Source organism: Pongo abelii, chromosome 13, assembly GCF_028885655.2.
Source record: "Pongo abelii isolate AG06213 chromosome 13, NHGRI_mPonAbe1-v2.0_pri, whole genome shotgun sequence".
Classification (NCBI taxonomy): Eukaryota; Metazoa; Chordata; class Mammalia; order Primates; family Hominidae; genus Pongo; species Pongo abelii.
In genome coordinates this window covers 126,791,092-126,810,394 of record NC_071998.2, presented here as the reverse complement: position 1 = coordinate 126,810,394, position 19,303 = coordinate 126,791,092, and the positions used below count along the sequence as shown (strand labels likewise).

Sequence of the window (19,303 nt, the reverse complement as noted above, 5' to 3'; positions counted from 1 at the left end):
AAATACATGTCTCCCATTCCAGTCCTCATCTTAGGGTCTAATTTTGGAAAAACCGATCTATGACTCTTGGCAACCCATTTTGTCTCTGACTATTTATTTATTTATTTATTTGAGAGAGTCTTGCTCTGTTGCCCAGACTGGAGTGCAGTAGCACGATCTCTGCTCACTGCAACCTCTGCCTCCTGGGTTCAAGCGATTTCCAGCTAATTTTTGTATTTTAGTAGAGACAGAGTTTCACAGTATTGGCCAGGCTGGTCTCAAACTCCTGATCTTAAGTGATCCGTCCACCTTGGCATCCCAAAGCACTAGGATTACAGTTGTCCCTGCCTTTAGTGGAAAATTCTCTAGTGTTTTCCAGTAAGCATGGTGCTGGAGTTTGGACAGAGATAGATATGAAGTATCCAACTATTTATCCAGGTTTTTGTTTTGTTCTGCTTTTAAGGATTGGTTGTCGAATTTTCTTAAATCCCATTTTATGAACATCACAACTTATCCGTTCTTGATTGACAATTATGAATAAGGCAGCTGTGAACATTCTCATGCCTATCTCCCAGTAAACATGTGCACACATGTCTTTTGGGTATATACATAGGAATATATATAATACTATATATATAATCGTATTATATATATTATATATATAATACTATATATATAATCCTATTATATATTATATATATAATCCTATTATATATGTTATGTATAATCCTATTATATAATATGTATAATCCTATTATGTATAATGTATAATCCTATTATATATTATGTATAATCCTATTATATCATATATATAATCCTATTATATATCATATATAATCCTATTATATATATATTATATATATGATCCTATTAGTGATATATTATATATATGATCCTATTATATATATATTATATATGATCCTATTATATATATATTATATATATGATCCTATTATATATATATTATATATATGATCCTATTATATATATGATATATATGATCCTATTATATATTATATATATGATCCTATTATATATATTGTGTATATGATCCTATTATATATATTGTGTATATGATCCTATTATATATATTGTGTATATGATCCTATTATATATATTGTGTATATGATCCTATTATATATATTGTATATATGATCCTATTATATTATATATATAATCCTATTACATATATTATATATAATCCTATGATATATATTGTATATATAATCCTATGATATATAGTATATATAATCCTATGATATATAGTATATATAATCCTATGATATATATTGTATATATAATCCTATGATATATAGTATATATAATCCTATGATATATATTGTATATATAATCCTATGATATATAGTATATATAATCCTATGATATATTGTATATATAATCCTATTATATATTGTATATAATCCTATTATATATTGTATATAATCCTATTATATATTATATATATAATCCTTGATATATTATATATAATCCTATGATATATTATATATATAATCCTATGATATATTATATATATAATCCTGTGATATATTATAATCCTATGATATATTATATATAATCCTATGATATACTATATATAATCCTATTATATATTATATATAATCCTATTATATATATTATATATATAATCCTATTATATACATTATATATATAATCCTATAATATTATATATAGGAGTATATATAGGAGTAGAATTAGGGGGTCATAGAGTCGGCGTTTCTTCACTGTTGTTAGAAGGCACTGTGAGTTTTCCAAAGAGATTGTGCTGTTCACCCTCCTACCAGCAGGGCATGGGAGTCTGAGCTGTCCTATATTGTTGACAAGGCTTATTATTGTTAGTCTTTTTATTTTCAGCTGGTCTGATGGATGTGAGGTGTTATTTCATTATAGCTTTAATTTTCACTTCTGTGATTACCAAAGAAGTTAAGCATTTTTTAATGTGGTTGTTTCTTATTTAAATATACTCTTAAAAACAAAACAAAACAAGGAGAACACCAAACATACTTTATTAGCACAAAAAAGCGGCTGCAACAAGGCACAGCAAGAAGAAACATACATTCGCAGTCCAAGGGTTAGTGTTGCATACAAATATAACTTTTCTGGCTGGACCCAGTGGCTCACGCCTGTAATCCCAGCACTTTGGGAGGCCTAGGCGGGCGGATCACAAGATCAGGAGTTTGAGACCAGCCTGACCAACATGGTGAAACCCTGTCTCTACTAAAAATACAAAAATTAGCTGGGTGTGGTTGCATGTGCCTATAATCCCAGATACTCAGGAGGCTGAGGCAGGAGAATTGCTTGAACCCAGGGGGCGAAGGTTGCAGTGAGCCGAGATTGCACCACTGCATTCCAGCCTGGGCAACAGATCGAGACTCCATCTCAAATATATATATCTATATATATAGATATATATATATGTATCTTTTCTTCCCTGTAGCCTTGGCGATAGACATGGGGGTGTAAAATAACATTCTGCAGCGGCAGGGAAGGAAACCAGGAAGCAGTCCGCAGTGGCACAGAGCACGTTAACAAAAAGATACAAGGATGGATTAGGCTGTTTAGTGCAAAATGTCTAGGACAGAACTGTACATTCAGTTCAGATTCTAAGAAGTAGACACTAGAACCTGATGTAACTTCCAAAAGAGCCTACTCAAATAGTATTACATAGTATTCCAAGTGACAGAAAGTTGCTAAGTAAAGTGGCATTACTTAGTATTCCAAGTGACAAAAAGTTGCTAAGTAAAGTTGTTTACAGATACAATGGTTGTACAGCACCTTTTAAATTTGCAATTTAGGTTTCAGATTTTCCATTAAGAATGAACTGCCCTGAAATTCGATACATTATACTTAAGCAGTTCAACTATGAGAATTTTTTTTTTTTTGAGACGGAGTCTCGCTTTGTCGCCCAGGCTGGAGTGCAGTGGCACGATCTCGGCTCACTGCAAGCTCCGCCTCCCGGGTTCACACCATTCTCCTGCCTCAGCCTCCCGAGTATCTGGGACTACAGGTGCCCACCACCACGCCCGGCTAATTTTTTTGTATTTTTAGTAGAGACAGGGTTTCACTGTGTTAGCCAGGATGGTCTTGATCTCCTGACCTCGTGATCCGCCCGCCTCAGCCTCCCAAAGTGCTGGGATTACAGGCATGAACCACTGTGCCCGGCCTCAGCTATGAGAATTTACAACAAAGAGGTAACTACTGCTATCCAAATTATTAATTACAGTTTAACAATAAACTCAACATCAGCAACCATTGCAGTTATTATTGTCTGACTTGATGAGGCATCTTCTAGTCTTGTGTTCTTCATGGTTCATGAAATCATCATGGGCATAGGGAAAGATCCAACTTTCATGAAACAATGATTAGACTGCACATCAATTTTTAAAAATTACATGCCAGACTATATATTGCAGAGGCTGGGCACGGTGGCTCAACCTTGTAATCCCAGCACTTTGGGAGGCCGAGGCACTTGAGGTCAGGAGTTCGAGACCCCCCTGGCCAACATGGTGAAACCCCGTTTCTACTAAAAGTACAAACATTAGCCCAGTGTGGTGGCAGGCACCTGTAATCCCAGCTACTTGGGAGGCTGAGGCAGTAGGATTGCTTGAACCCAGAAAGTGAAGGTTGCAGCGAGCTGAGATCATGCTACTGCACTCCAGCATGGGTGACAGAACGAGATTCCGTCTCAGAAAAAAGAAAAAGAAAAAAAGACTATATTGCAGAAGCGATTCAACATACCTGTTTTAAGTTAAAATACTCATTAAAAATATTAATACCTAGAGCCTTTAGATGAAATTGTACTACTAACTTTGTAAGTGTGAAATTTTAAGAATGACTATTTAGAAAACCTGGTTTACCTAACAGTACCTTTTGGAGAAGAGAAAAAGAATCTGACTATAAAATACATCAACACTTAAGTGAGCTGCACTATGCCCTTGTGGCCAGAAAATTGCATTTCTTTTCCTAAAAGGAAGGCAGTCTTTCATTTTTTTTTTTTTTTTTGACTTCTAAAGCTTGACTTATAGTAACTTCAAACGTCACTACTTTTGGAAGATGATAGAAAAACTCTTAGAAAAAATAATTTTAGGCATTAGTCAGACGGCTGCAATACTCATCCAATATTAATTATTTGTTCTTCAGTAAGAAATTGAATTCTTCAGAGCAGATGCCCCTGACCTGCCTCACTCAATGACTACAGCCATTACAAACCAAACTGTTAGCTATATCGGCCACATGTTTTAGTAGGCTTACTGAACACCTTGAATGGTGTCTCCTGTTGCTCCACCAGGCACCACGTTCATCTGGATAAATAACAGCAGGTCGCATCTAACAGATACCAGCACTAAGGTCAAAGATGGCATGAAAAAACCCAGCAGTGATGTGTGTGCTTGTTCTGGGGCACTGTCTGATGCACACAAAAGTGAACTGAGTTAACACCCTTTGGGGACAGGAGAGTTTGCTTTTCCCTGACTGGTTCTTTTTCTAATTAGCAAACCCTAACTTTTTGTTTATAATGATACCCTTTTTTTCTTTTTTTTTAATCAAGACGGAGTCTCGCTCTGTGACCTGGGCTGGAGTGCAGTGGCACAATCTCGGCTCACTGCAAGCTCCGCCTCCCAGGTTCAAGCAATTCTCCTGCCTCAGCCTCCTGAGTAGCTGGGGTTACAGGCCCTCGCCACCACACCCAGCTAATTTTTTGTATTTTTAGTAGAGACGGGGTTTACCATGTTGGTCAGGCTCGTCTCGAACTCCTGACCTCGTGATCCGCCCGCCTTGGCCTCCCAAAGTGCTGGGATTACAGGCATGACCCACCGTGCCTGGCCTATAATGATAGTCCTTTAAAAAATTCTGCCACGTTGATGATAAAGGGAGCCCACTGATTGCATCATACGCAGTGCACCTGCAGACTCCTGCAGACAGATGCTGCAGGCTGAAAGGAAAGGTCCTATTTAGAGATGCAGTAAGCAGTGGTTCAAAAAACATGAATGAGGCTGGACGCAGTTGCTCACGCCTGTCATCTGAGCACTTTGAGAGGCTGAGGCAGGCGGATCGCCTGAGGTCAGGAGCTTGAGACCAGCCTGGCCAACATGGTGAAACCCCGTCTCTACTAAAAAAAAATTAACTGGGCGTGGTGGCACACGCCTGTCGGGAGGCTGAGGCAGGAGAATCACTTGAACCTGGGAGGTGGAGGTTGCACTGAGCAGAGATCACGCTATTGCACTCCAGCCTGAGTGACAGAGTGAGACTCTGTCACAAACAAAAACAAGCAGGAACTGGGATTTTGATCATGTTCTAAAAGATCTGTTACAGGAGGCGGAGGTTGCAGTGAGCCAAGATCACGCCACTGCACTCAAGCCTAGGTGACAGAGGGAGACTCCCTCTCAAAAACAAAAATGATAACAAAAAGAAACAACAACAACAACAAATAAAAATAAAAATAAAAGACCTGTCACAGCGGAGGAGTGAAATACACATGGGCCATGACCATCAAAACACAAGCTGTGATTCCACTGCTCAATCTGTGCATGCAGGGACCGGGTGCAGCGGCGGAAGCTCACAGAGAGGAGGTGTCCCCTTGCACAGAGTCCCTGAGCAAAAAAGGGCCTTCGAGTTTCCTTTCCAGAAGGGCTTCTGCTTCCTAACGGTCCCTCACTCCCCTGTCACAGCGATTCCCTGTAATCTGAAGCAAATCGGGCATGAGGCAGTGTGTGCAATCAGCCTGTGTGTGGCCTTTCCAAGCCCCCAGTCTGCTAACATGGGCAAGGCTGTCTCCAGATACTGATGCTGCTTCTGCCTCCATGACTGCAAACATAGGGCGCTTGTATTCTCTTCTGAGTCACAGTCAGCTTGTGGAATTGCAGAACTGTCCCCACTTATTTCAGCAACTCCAAGAGCTAACCTTGGTCCCAGTTTCTTTAAAGGATTAACCTGTGCAGTAACTTCAAATGTATTTATTTGTACATTGGGAGGGGGATCTATGCCTTCTTCAATACCAAGCCATCTTCTCTCTCTAAGCCTATCTTCTTTGTCTTCTGTAGAAACCAAAGATGGATCAAATGTGTCACAAATGTTGAACGTGGGCTCACAGGAGCTGTATGCTGTTTAGTTAGATGCCATTTTGGGACTAAACCTGAGCTCACTGCAACCTCCGCTTCTGGGCTCAAGCTATCCTCCTGCCTCAGCCTCCCAAGTAGCTAGGATTACACTTACGCACTCACCATGCCTGGCTAATTTTTTTTTTCTTTTTTTTGAGACAGAGTTTCACTCTTGTTGCCCAGGCTGGAGTGCAATGGCGTGATCTCGGCTCACTGCAACCTCTGCCTCCTGGGTTCAAGTGATTCTCCTGCCTCAGCCTCCCAAGTAGCTGGGATTACAGGCATGCACCACCACACCCAGCTAATTTTATATTTTTAGTAGAGACGGTGTTTCTCCGTGTTGGTCAGGCTGGTCTCGAACTCCCGACCTCAGGTGATCCACCCGCCTCGGCCTCCCAAAGTGCTGGGATTACAGGCGTGAGCCACCGTGCCTGGCCTAATTTTTGTATTTTTGCAGACTATGTTGCTCAGGCCAGTCTTGAACTCCTGAGCTCAAGCGATCCTCCCCACCCGGCCTTGCGAAGTGCTGGGATTACAGGTGTGAGCCACTGCACCGGCCTCTATGAAACATTTTATCAGTATCCGGTGAACTCTGGGTCTTTGTGGAACAGGAATGTTTGTTCCTCCCACCTAGGGACCATGTGGAGAGTAGAAATCTCTTCATGAAGTCTTGTTTCTGGGGTAACACAAGAATCATTGTCCTTTTCAGTGCTTATTTCAACAATCTGAGAGATTTTGGTGGTACCATTTTGGCGTCTCCTTGAAGAATTCTTGGAAGGGCTTAATCCCACTTGTAAGGGAAAATGTTTTTTCTCTTAAGGGACTGCTTTGTGGCTGAGATGAGTCTCCCTGTGTGGATGCTTTTCTCTTTGACAGACAAACCGCCCTTGGCGTTCATGTCTGTATTTTCCCTACGGCTTCCTCCCTTGTGACTGAAGCGATTCTGACAGCTGTATTTGAAGTCGTTCCATATTTTCCCCACTCTATCCATTGGCTATAAAATCGTCTGGGGCGTGCGGGGCAGCCTTATGCAGGGCACCTGCGGCCAGGCAGGACAGGCCCGGATGGCACAGTCCCCGACAGGGCGAGGATGGCCCAGACGGCACAGTCCCCGACAGGGCGAGGATGGCCCAGATGGCACAGTCCCTGACAGGGCGAGGATGGCCCAGACGGCACAGTCCCCGACAGGGCGAGGATGCCTGCTCTCTGGTGTGTTCTGTCCCCTCTGACTGCACAGCCCACCCCCCATCCCCCCATCCCCCCACCCTGGCCAGCCCTTCCTCTTCACCTGTTCCCCCTCCCCTCCCCCGACCCCGGACAGCCCTTCTTCTTCGCCTGTTTCCCCCCCACTCCCCCCACCCCGGCCAGCCCTTCCTCTTCACCTGTTTCCCCTCCCTTCCCCCCACCCCGGACAGCCCTTCCTCTTCACCTGTTTGCTCCCCTCCGCCCACCCCAGCTAGCCCTTCCTCTTCACCTGTTTCCCCCCACTCCCCCCACCCCAGACAGCCCTTCCTCTTCGCCTGTTTCCCCCTCTCCGCCCACCCCAGCCAGCCCTTCCTCTTCACCTGTTTCCCCCCACTCCCCCCACCCCAGCCAGCCCTTCCTCTTCACCTGTTTCCCCCCACTCCCCCTACCCCGGACAGCCCTTCTCTTCATCTGTTTCCCCCCATTCCCCCTACCGCAGCCAGCCCTTCCTCTTCACCTGTTTCCCCCCACTCCCCCCACCCCAGCCAGCCCTTCCTCTTTACCTGTTTCCCCTCCCCCCACCCCAAACAAGCCCTTCTTCTTCACCTGTTTCTCCCCCTCCCCCCACCCCAGCCAGCCCTTCCTCTTTACCTGTTTCCCCTCCCCTCCGCCCACCCCGGACAGCCCTTCCTCTTCACCTGTTTCCCCCCTCCCCCGTCTGGAATGGCTAAATACACTCTTTGGTGAAGTGCTGGGTCAGGCCTCTTGTCTATTTTTCCTATTGTGTTAATGATCTTTTTTCTCGCTGCTTCATAAAATTTCTTTAAATAATAAAATGGAAATGACTGAAAATGGCTATTTTTGGTTACATATATTACAAATATTTTATTTCACGTTCTAACTTGCCTTTTCCTTTTCTTCCTGGAATCTTTTGATGAATAGAAGCTCTTATCTTCTTCCCATTTTGAAAACTGTGGTAAAATAGGCTGGGCATGGTGGCTCGTGCCTGTAATCCCAGCACTTTGAGAGGCCGAGGTGGGCAAATCATTTGAGGTCAGGAGTTCGAGACCAGCCTGGCCAACATGGTGAAACCCTGTCTCTACTAAAAATACAAAAATTAGCCGGGCGTGATGACGCACGCCTGTAATCCCAGCAACCCAGGAGGCTGAGGCAGGAGAAATGCTTGAACCCAGGAGGTGGAGGTTGCAGTGAGCTGAGATTGCACCACTGCACTGCAGTCTGGATGACAAAGCAAGACTCCTTCTCAAACAAACAAACAAAAAATTGTGGTAAAATAGATATAACATAAAACTTACCATCTTAGCCCTTTTCAAGCGTAGAGCTTAGTTGCGTTAAGTACATTTATAATACTGTGTGGCCATTGCCACCAAGCATCTTCAGAACTCTTTCCACCTTGTAAAGCTGAAGCTGTACACCCATTCAAACAACAAACTCCCACAATCCCCTTCCAGCTCCTGCAACCACCTTTCCACTCTGTCACTATGAATTGGACTGCTCTAGGCCCCTCATGTAAGTAGAATCCTAAAGCAGCTGCCTTTATGTGACTGGTTTGCGTCGCTTAGCACAGTGTCCTTAAGATCCGTCCGCACTGTAGCATGTGTCAGAATTGTGTTCCCTTTTTTTTTTTTTTGTTGACAGAGTCTCGCTCTGTTGCCCAGGCTGGAGTGCAGTAGTGAGATCTCGGCTCACTGCAAGCTCCACCTCCCGGGTTCACGCCATTCTCCTGCCTCAGCCTCCGGGGTAGCTGGGACCATAGGCGCCCGCCACCACGCCCAGCTAATTTTTTTGTATTTTTAGTAGAGACGGGGTTTCACCATGTTAGCCAGGATGGTCTCGATCTCCTGACCTCGTGATCCGCCCGCCTTGGCCTCCCAAAGTGCTGGGATTACAGGCGTGAGCCACTGCGCCCGGCCAGAATTGTGTTCCTTTTTAAGGCTGAATAATATTCCGTGGTTCGTATACACCACATTTTGCTTGTCCGTTCACCTGTGGGTGGACACGAGTTGCTTCTGTTTCAGTGATTGTGAATAATGCTGTTAGGAACACGGGTATGAAAATATTTCTTAGAGACCCTGCTTTCAATTCTTTTGCGTATATGCCCAGAAGAATTCCTGGACCATTTGGTTATTCTTTTTTTGCTTTTGTGAGGAAATGTCATAGTATTTCCCCAAGCAGCTGTACCATTTTATATTCTCACTAACAGTATGCAAATGAGATTTTGTTTGTTTGTTTTGAGACAGGGTCTGGCTCTGTCCCTCAGGCTGGAGTGAAGTGGGGCCACCTCCACCTCCAAGGCTCAAGCGATCCTCCCACCTCAGTCTCCCGAGTAGCTGGGACTACAGGCGCACGCCACCATGCCTGGCTAATTTTCGTATTTTTTTTTGTAGAGATGGAGTCTTGCTATGTTGCCCAGGCTGGTCTCAAACTCTTGGGCTCAAGTGATTTCCCGTCTTGACCTCCCAAAGTTCTGGAATTACCGGTGTCAGCCGCTGTGCACGGCCCTGCAAGTGTTTCAATTTCTTTACAGCTTCACCAACACTTTTTTTTTTTAATAGTAGCCATCCTAATGGGTGTGAGGTGGTGAGGAGAGAAGCCATTTCTCTCACTGTCTCCTGTCTCTGAAGAGGAGGAGGAAGTAAAAGTTGAAAAACGACAGGAATGAAGTCAGTGGTAAGACCAGCTGGTACCACTGATGACCCGGCCTGAGGTTAAAAGATTAAGCCCCGCCCCCACTCTAACCACAGGTGCTCTCAATCCATCACGACCCTTTCAGGTGGAACCACTTAGAGTTGTAAGCCCTTAAAAGGGCCAGGAACTCTGTCTTTGGGGAGCTCGGCTCTTAGGACGCGAGTCGGCCAATGCTCCTGGCCGAATAAAAAAACCTCTTCCTTCTTTAATCCGGTGTCCGAGGAGTTTTGTCTGTGGCTCATCCTGTTACATTTCTTGGTTCCCTGACTGGGAAACGAGGTGATTAACAGACGGTTGAGGCAGCCCTTTAGGCTGCTTAGGCCTGCCCTGTGGAGCATCCCTGCGGGGGACTCCGACCAGCTCCAGCAACGCGGATCCTGAGAGAGCTCCCGCGTAGGAAATTGCCCCGGTGGAACGCCTCGTCAGAGCAGCGCATGGCAGGCCCCGGTGGAGGATCAACGCAGTGGCTGAACACCGGGAAGGAACTGGCACTGAACATCTCATCTGGACATCTGAAACTTGGTAAGACTGGTCTTTGGAACTTGCCCACTCCATTTGAGTGGAAGCGTGGCCTGATCACCCATGGCGTGCCTGTACCGGCACTTTGGTTCTTGTTTTTGACTTGACTTGGATTGCTTGATACTTTGGTTTTGGTTTTGACCTGGCTTGGATTTCTGGATACTCCAATTTTGGTTTTGATTCTGGTCTGGTGTAAACTGAAAAAGTGTGTGTGTGCCTTTTTTTTTTTTTTTTTTACCTGTTCTTTGTTCTGTGGTGTGCGTGTGGTGTGAGCGTGGTGTTTTGTCTCGAGGAAACGGGTCAGACACAAAGTAAGCCTACTCCGCTAGGAACTATGTTGAAAAATTTCAAGGAAGGATTTAATGGAGACTATGGGGTTACTGTGACACCAGGGAAACTTAGAACTTTGTGTGAAATAGATAGGCCAACATTAGAAATGGGTTGGCCATCAGAAGGAAGCCTGGACAGGTCCCTTGTTTCTCAGGTGTGGCACAAGGGAACTGGTAAAGGATACCTAAACCAGTTCCCATACATAGACACTTGGTTACAGCTGGTGCTAGAGCCCCCACAGTGGCTAAGAGGGCAGGCAGCAGCAATGCTAGTAGCAAAGCGACAGATAGCCAAGGAAGGATCCCACTCCACCCACCCAGGGAAATCAACTCCTGAAGTTCTGTTCGACCCAACATCAGAAGATCCATTGCAGGAGATGGCACGAGTGATCCCAGTGGTGCCCTCCCCTTACCAGGGAGAGAGGCTCTCCGCTCTTGAGCCCACAGTGCTTGCGCCTCTGCAAGACAAGCATATCCCTAGGCCACCCAGAGTAGACAAGAGAGGAGGTGAAGCCTCGGGAGAAACCCCTCCCTTGGCAGCTCGTTTAAGACCCAAAACTGCCCCTGAGAGAGCAGCAGTATACTGGGATAGATGAGGATGGTCACGTGGTGGAGGAGTGTGTTTTTGTGAACCAGCCCTTCACCTCTGCTGACCTTCTCAACTGGAAAAACAATACCCCGTTCTATACTGAAAAGCCACAAGCTCTAATTGATTTGCTCCAAACTGTTATCCAGACCCATAACCCCACTTGGGCTGATTGCCACCAGCTGCTCATGTTCCTCTTTAACACAGATGTAAGGTGGAGAGTGCTCCAAGCAGCAACTAAGTGGCTAGAGGAACATGCACCAGCTGATTATCAAAACCCCCAAGAGTATGTAAGGACCTAGTTACCAGGATCCGACCCCCAGTGGGGCCCAAATGAAAGAGAGGATATGCAAAGGCTAAAGCGAGACAGGGAAGCTGTCTTGGAAGGGTTAAAGAGGGGAGCTCAGAAGGCCACAAACGTTAACAAGGTCTCTGAGGTCATTCAGGGAAAAGAAGAAAGTCCAGCACAATTCTATGAGAGACTGTGTGAGGCCTGTCGTATGTATACTCCCTTTGATCCCGATAGCCCTGAAAATCAGTGCATGATTAACATGGCTTTAGTTAAAGCGCAGAAGACATTAGAAGAAAACTGCAGAAACAGGCTGGGTTTGCAGGGATGAATACATCAGTTATTAGAAATAGCTAAACAGGTGTTTGTAAACAGGGATGCAGTAAGCCGTAAGAAAAACCACAAAGAGAATGAACGTCAGGCCCGGCGAAAGGCCGACCTGTTAGCTGCAGCAATCAGAGGGGTCCCCCCAAAGAGGCCAGGGAAGGGGGCCATGGGAAAGAAACTCAACTTGGTTGTCAGAGTTTGCAGTGTAACCAGTGTGCTTATTGTAAAGAAATAGGACATTGGAAGAACAAATGCCCTCAGCTAAAAAGAAAGCAAGGCGACTCAGAGCAGGAGGCCCCAGACAAGGAGGAAGGGGCCCTGCTCAACCTGGCAGAAGGGTTATTGGACTGAGGGGGACCGGGCTCAAGTGCCCTGAAAGAGCCTATGGTCAGCATGACAGTCGGGGGTAAAGACATTGATATTCTTGTAGATACCATTGCTGAACATTCGGTAGTAACCGCCCCAGTTGCCCCCTTATCCAAAAAGACTATAGACATAATCGGAGATGAGGGTTTCAGCAAAGCAAGCTTTCTGCTTGCCCCAGACTTGTACTGTAGGAGGACATAAAGTGATTCATCAGTTTTTGTACACGCCTGACTGTCCCTTGCCCTTGTTGGGAAGGGACTTGCTTAGCAAGCTGAGAGCCACTATCTCTTTTACAGAGCATGGCTCTTTGCTGCTAAAGTTACCCGGAATGGGAGTCATTATGACCCTTATCGTCCCCTGAGAGGAGAAATGGAGACTTTTCTTAACTGAGCCGGGCCAAGAGATAAGACCAGCTCTGGCTAAGCGGTGGCCAAGAGTATGGGCGGAAGACAACCCTCCAGGGTTGGCAGTCAACCAAGCCCCTGTACTTAAGCTTGGGGCCCAGCCAGTTAGGCAAAAACAGTCCCCAGTCCCCAGAGAAGCTCTTAAAGGTATCCAGGTCCATCTCAAGCACTTAAGAACTTCTGGAATTATAGTTCCTTGTCAGTCTCCATGGAACACTCCCCTCCTGCCTGTTCCCAAGCCAGGGACCAAGGACTACAGGCCGGTACAGGATTTGTGCTTGGTTAATCAAGCTACAGTGACTTTACATCCAACAGTACCTAACCCGTCCACATTGTTGGGGTTGCTGCCAGCTGAGGACAGCTGGTTCACCTGCTTGGACCTAAAAGACACTTTCTTTAGTATCAGATTAGCCCTGAGAGCCAGAAGCTGTTTGCCTTTCAGTGGGAAGATCCGGAGTCAGGTTTCACTACTCAGTACACTTGGACCCGGCTTCCCCAAGGGTTTAAGAACTCCCCCACCATCTTTGGGGAGGCGTTGGCTTGAGACCTCCAGAAGTTTCCCACCAGAGACCTAGGCTGCATATTGCTCCAGTATGTTGATGACCTTTTGCTGGGACACCCCATGGCAGTTGGGTGCGCCAAGGGAACAGATGCCCTACTCCGGCACCTGGAGGACTGTGGTTATAAGGTGTCCAAGAAAAAAGCTCAGATCTGCTGACAGCAGATACGTTACTTGGGATTTACTATCCGACAGGGGGAGCGCAGCCTGGGATCAGAAAGAAAGCAGGTTATTTGCAATCTTTCAGAGCTTAAGAGCAGAAGGCAGGTGAGAGAATTCTTAGGAGCTGTGGGGTTTTGTAGACTGTAGATCTCAAACTTTGCAATATTAGCCAAGACTTTGTATGAGGTCACAAAGGGGGTGGGGACCGGGAACCTTTTGAATGGGGATCCCAACAACAGCAAGCCTTTCATGAGTTAAAGAAAAAACTGATGTCAGCCCCAGCCCTGGGGCTACCTGATCTGACAAAGCCTTTTACATTGTATGTGTCAGAGAGAGAAAAGATGGCAGTTGGAGTTTTAACCCAAACTGTGGGGCCCTGGCCGAGGCTGGTGGCCTACCTCTCTAAACAACTAGATGTGGTTTCTAAAGGATGGCCCCCGTGTTTGAGGGCCTTGGCAGCAACTGCCCTGCTAGTACAAGAAGCAAATAAGCTGACTCTTGGGCAAAACCTGAACATAAAGGCCCCCCATGCTGTGCTGACTTTAATGAATACTAAAGGACATCATTGGCTAATGAATGCCAGACTCACCAAGTACCAAAGTTTGCTCTGTGAAAATCCCCATATAACCATTGAAGTTTGTAACACCTTGAACCCTGCCACCTTGCTCCCAGTGTTGTACCTGAGCGAGTTAGAAAAACGCCACACTTTGAGACGAATTAAGAGTCCTTTATTAGCCAGCGACCAAGAGAAGGCTAATGCTCAAAATTCTCTTGGCCCTGAGGAAGGGGCTTGATTAATTTTTATACCCTGGTTTAGGAAGGGGAGTAGGGGGGTCTAGTTAAAACAATCTTAAGTAGTCAAAAAGTTAAAAGGATAAATGGTTACGGGAAAGTAAACAGTTCCAGGTGCAGGGGTTTTAAGACTATTACAAGGTGATAGATGCGGGGCTTTGGGCATTATCAATCAGATGAATTCTTGGGGACTGCGGATATAGCTTGCCACAGTATCTTATCAGTTAATTGCATTCTTGGATGTGCTGGGAGTCAGCTTGCACAAGTTAAGTCCTTGAGGAAGGGGCTGCCAGCGAAAGAGCCAAGATAGAGTCTGTCTGATTCTCTTAGAGAGAGAGTCCATTCAGGTGGAAACAAGGCTGGGTGATTAAAGGAAAAGGGGGAGTCTAAAAACAGGGTTAGTAAAAATGAGTTTGGGCATTACACCGGTATCAGAGAGCCCTGTCAAGCATGATTGTATAGAAGTGCTAGATTCAGTTTACTTTAGCAGACTTGACCTCCGGGACTGGCCTTGGGCATCAGTAGTTTGGGAACTATACGTGGACGGGAGCAGCTACATCAGCCCACAAGGAGAGAGATGTGCAGGGTATGTAGTGGTAACCCTGGACACTGTTGTTGAAGCCAGATCATTGCCCCAGGGCACTTCAGCCCAGAAAGCTGAACTCATTGCTTTAATTCTGGCCTTAGAACTCAGTGAAGGTGACTGTAAACATTTACACTGATTCTCGATATGCCTCTTTAACCCTTCAAGTGCATGGTGCATTATATAAAGAAAAGGGCCTATTGAACTCTGGGGGAAAAGACATAAAATATCAACAAGAAATCTTGCAATTATTAGAAACAATATAGAAACCCCACAAGGTGGCAGTTATGCATTGCAGAGGACACCAGCGAGCTTCCACCTTGGTGGGTTTGGGGAATTCCTGCACTGACTCAGAGGCTCAAAAAGCAGCATCTGCCTGCTTCCGGGCCTCAGTCACAGCCCCTCTGCTCCCTCAAGCACCTGATCTTGTACCTACTTATTCTAAAGAAGAAAAGGACTTTCTCCAGGTAGAGGGAGGACAAGTGATGGAGGAAGGATGGATTCGGTTACCAGATGGAAGAGTAGCTGTGCCACAGCTGCTAGGAGCTGCAGTTGTACTGGCTGTGCAGGAAACCACCCATCTAGGTCAGGAGTCACTGGAAAAGTTGTTAGGCCGGTATTTCTACATCTCGCATTTGTCAGCCCTTGCCAAAACAGTGACCCAGTGGTGTGTTACCTGCCGACAGCATGATGCGAGGCAAGGTCCAGCCGTTCCGCCCGGCATACAAGCTTATGGAGCAGCCCCCTTTGATAGATCTCCAGGTAGACTTCACAGAGATGCCAAAGTGTGGAGGTAACAAGTATTTACTAGTTTTCCTGTGTACCCACTCTGGGTGGGTGGAGGCTTATCCAACACGAACTGAGAAAGCTCACGAAGTAACCCGTGTGCTTCTTCAAGATCTTATTCCTAGATTTGGACTGCCCTTATGGATCGGCTCAGATAACGGGCCTGCATTTGTGGCTGACTTGGTACAGAAGATGGCAAAGGTATTGGGGATCACATGGAAGCTGCATGCCGCCTACCAGCGTCAGAGTTCCAGAAAGGTGGAGCAGATGAATTGGACTATCAAAAATAGTTTAGGGAAAGTACATCAGGAAACAGGATTAAAATGGATACAGGCTCTCCCTATGGTATTATTTAAAATTAGGTGTACCTCTTCTAAAAGAACAGGATATTCCCCTTATGAAATATTATATCATAGACCTCCTTCTATATTGCGGGGACTTCCAGGCACTCCCCAAGAGTTAGGTGAAATTGAGTTACAGTGACAGCTACAGGCTTTAGGAAAAATTACACAAACAATCTCAGCCTGGGTAAATGAGAGATGCCCTGTTAGCTTATTCTCCCCAGTTCACCCTTTCTCCCCAGGTAATCGAATATGGATCAAGGACTGGAACGTAGCCTCTTTGTGCCCACAGTGGAAAGGACCCCAGACTGTGGTCCTGACCACTCCCACCGCTGTGAAGGTAGAGGGAATCCCAGCCTGGATCCACCACAGCCGTGTAAAACCTGCAGTGCCTGAAACCTGGGCGGCAAGACCAAGCCCAGACAACCCTTGCAGAGTGACCCTGAAGAAGATGACAAGCCCTGCTCCAGTCACACCCGGAAGCTGACTGGTCCATGCATGGCCGAAGCATGAGGAAGCTCATTGTGGAACTAATTTTTCTTAAATTTTGGACTTGTACAGTAAGGAATTCAACTGACCTTCCTCAGACTGAGGTAGGGCAAAAAGTTAAAACAGTCTTTTTGTTTAAAAGGGACTTGTGTGTATAATGCCACCCAGTACAAGGTATGCAGCCCAGGAAGTGACCGGACTGATGTGTGCTATAACCCATTAGAACTACTTAATCCCCGTTGGAAAACAGGAGAGTATGTAACTCTAGGAGTCAATGGAACTGGACTGGCAGGAAGACCTGGGTAATGTAGATGAGAGTGAGAACTTCCACTAGTGAGTGAGGTTCTCAAAGGGGGGGAATGAGGAGAGAAGCCATTTCTCTTACTGTCTCCTGTCTGAAGAGGAGGAGGAAGAAAAAGTTGTAAAACAACAGGAATGAAGTCAATGCCAAGACCAGCCGGTGCCACTGATGACCCAGCCTGAGGTTAAAAGATTACCCCTCCCCCTACCACTCTAACCACATGTGCTCTCAATCCATCACGACCCTTTCACATGGAACCCCTTAGAGTTGTAAGCCCTTAAAAGGGCCAGGAACTGTGTCTTCGGGGAGCTCTGCTCTTAAGACGCAAGTCTGCCAATGCTCCTGGCCAAATAAAAAAACCTCTTCCTTCTTTAATCCGGTGTCCGAGGAGTTTTGTCTGCGGCTTGTCCTGTTACAGTGGCATGTAATTGTAGTTTTGATACACTTTTCCCTAATGACTAGTGCTGTTGAGTGCCTTTTCATGCACTTATTGTCCACTTGTATATCTTCTTTGGAATAATATTTGTTCAAGTCCTTCCCATTTTTTACTTGGGGTTTTTTTTGTTTGTTTTTGTGTTTTGAGACAGAGTCTCACTCTGTCACCAGGCTGGAGTACAGTGGTGCAATCTTAGCTCACTACAACCTCCACCTCTTGGGTTCAAGTGATTCTCCTGCCTCAGCCTCCCTAGTAGTAGCTGGGATTACAGGTGCCCACCACCACATCCAGCTAATCTTTGTATTTTTAGTAGAGATGGGGTTTCACCATGTTGCCCACGCTTGTCTCGAATTCCTGACCTCAGATGATCCGCCCGTCTCAGCCTCCCAAAGTTCTGAGATTACAGGTGTGAGCCACTACAATTGTGTTGTTTTTTTGTTGTTAAATCTTAGGAGTTCCCTATATTTTCTAGATATTAATCCCTTATTAGATACATGATTTTCAAATATTTTCATCCATTCTGTAGGTTGCCTTTTAATTTTGTTGATAGTGTCTTTTGAAGCATAAAAATTTTAAATTTTCATGAAGTCTAAGTGGCCTATTTTTTCTTTTGTTGCCAGTGTCTTTGCTGTCATCCAAGAAATTATCACCAAATCCAATGTTTTGAAGCATTTGCTCTGTGTTTTATAGTTTTAGGTCTTACATTTAGGTCTTTGGTCCATTTTGAGTTAATTTTTCTATATGGTGTAAGATAAGGGTCCAACTTTATTCTTTTGCATGTGAATATCTGGTTTTCCCAGCACCATTTGTTGAAAAGACCGTTGTTTCCACATTGAATGGTCTTGGCACTCTTTTCAGAAATCATTTGACCATGTATGCAAGTGTTTATTTCTGGGTCTCTATTCCATCCCTTTGGTCTGTATGTCTTTATGCCAGTACCACACTCTTTTGATGACTGTAGCTTTGTAGTGAGTTTTGAAATCAAAGTGTGGGTCCTTCAGCTTTGTTCGTCTTTTTGAAGATTGTTTTGGTTATTTGGGGTCCCTTGAGATTCCATATGAATTTTAGAATGAGTTTTCCTCTTTCTGCCAAAAACATCATTGGGATTTTGATAGGAATTGCATTGAATCTATAGATCACTTAGGGTAGTATTGACATCTTAACAATATTACAACTTCCAATCTGCTAACACACAATGTGTTTTTGTTTATTTATATTTTCTTATTTCTTTCAACAATTTTCTTTTTAGTTTTCTTTGTACAAGACTTTCACCTTCTTGGTTAAGTTAATTCCTAAAAATTTCCTTTCCAATGCTATTGTAGATGGAATTGTTCTCATAATTTCCTTTTCTGGTTGTTCTTTGTTAGTGTACAGAAATGAAACTGATTTTTATGTGCTGACTTTGTATCCTGAATTTTTGCTGAATTCATGTATACTGTTTGTATGTGGAATCCTTGGAGTTTTCTTTCTTTTTTTTTTTTTTGAGATGGAGTCTCACTCTGTCACCCAGGCTGGAGTGCAGTGGTGAGATCTCGGCTCACTGCAGCCTCCACCTCCTGGGTTCAAGTGATTTTCTGGCCTCAGCCTTCTGAGTAGCTGGGATTACAGGCGTGAGCCACCACACCAGCCCATCCTTGGAGTTTTCTATGTACATTATATCAGCTGTGAACAGAGATAGTTTAGTTACTTCTTCCTTTTCAATTTGGATAGGATACCTTTTATTTCTTTTAGCCTAATTGCTCTGGCTAGAACTTCCAGAACTATGTTGAATGGGAGTGGCATAAGCAGGCATCCTCGTCTTGTTCCTGATCTTAGACGAGCTAAAACTTTTAGTCTTTCACCACTGAGTGTACTGTTCACTGTGGGATTTTCATATATGGCTTTTATTATGTGAGGTAATTTTCTGCTCTTCCTAGTTTGTTGAGAGGTTTTTTTTTTCTTTTTTTCTTTTTTTTCACAAAAATGTGTTGGATTTTGTCAAATGCTTTTTTTTTTTTTTTTCATCTATTGAGAGGATCATGTGGTTTCTCCCTTTTGGTTTTGTTCAT

At 44.7% G+C, this 19,303-nt stretch overlaps 1 pseudogene; it reads right to left on the bottom strand.

Annotated features, from left to right (window-relative positions):
• Positions 1 to 4,244: 4,244 nt before the first annotated feature.
• LOC100436040 (suppressor of cytokine signaling 5-like) lies at positions 4,245 to 6,990 on the bottom strand (annotated as a pseudogene).
• Between the last annotated feature and the right edge of the window lie 12,313 nt (positions 6,991 to 19,303).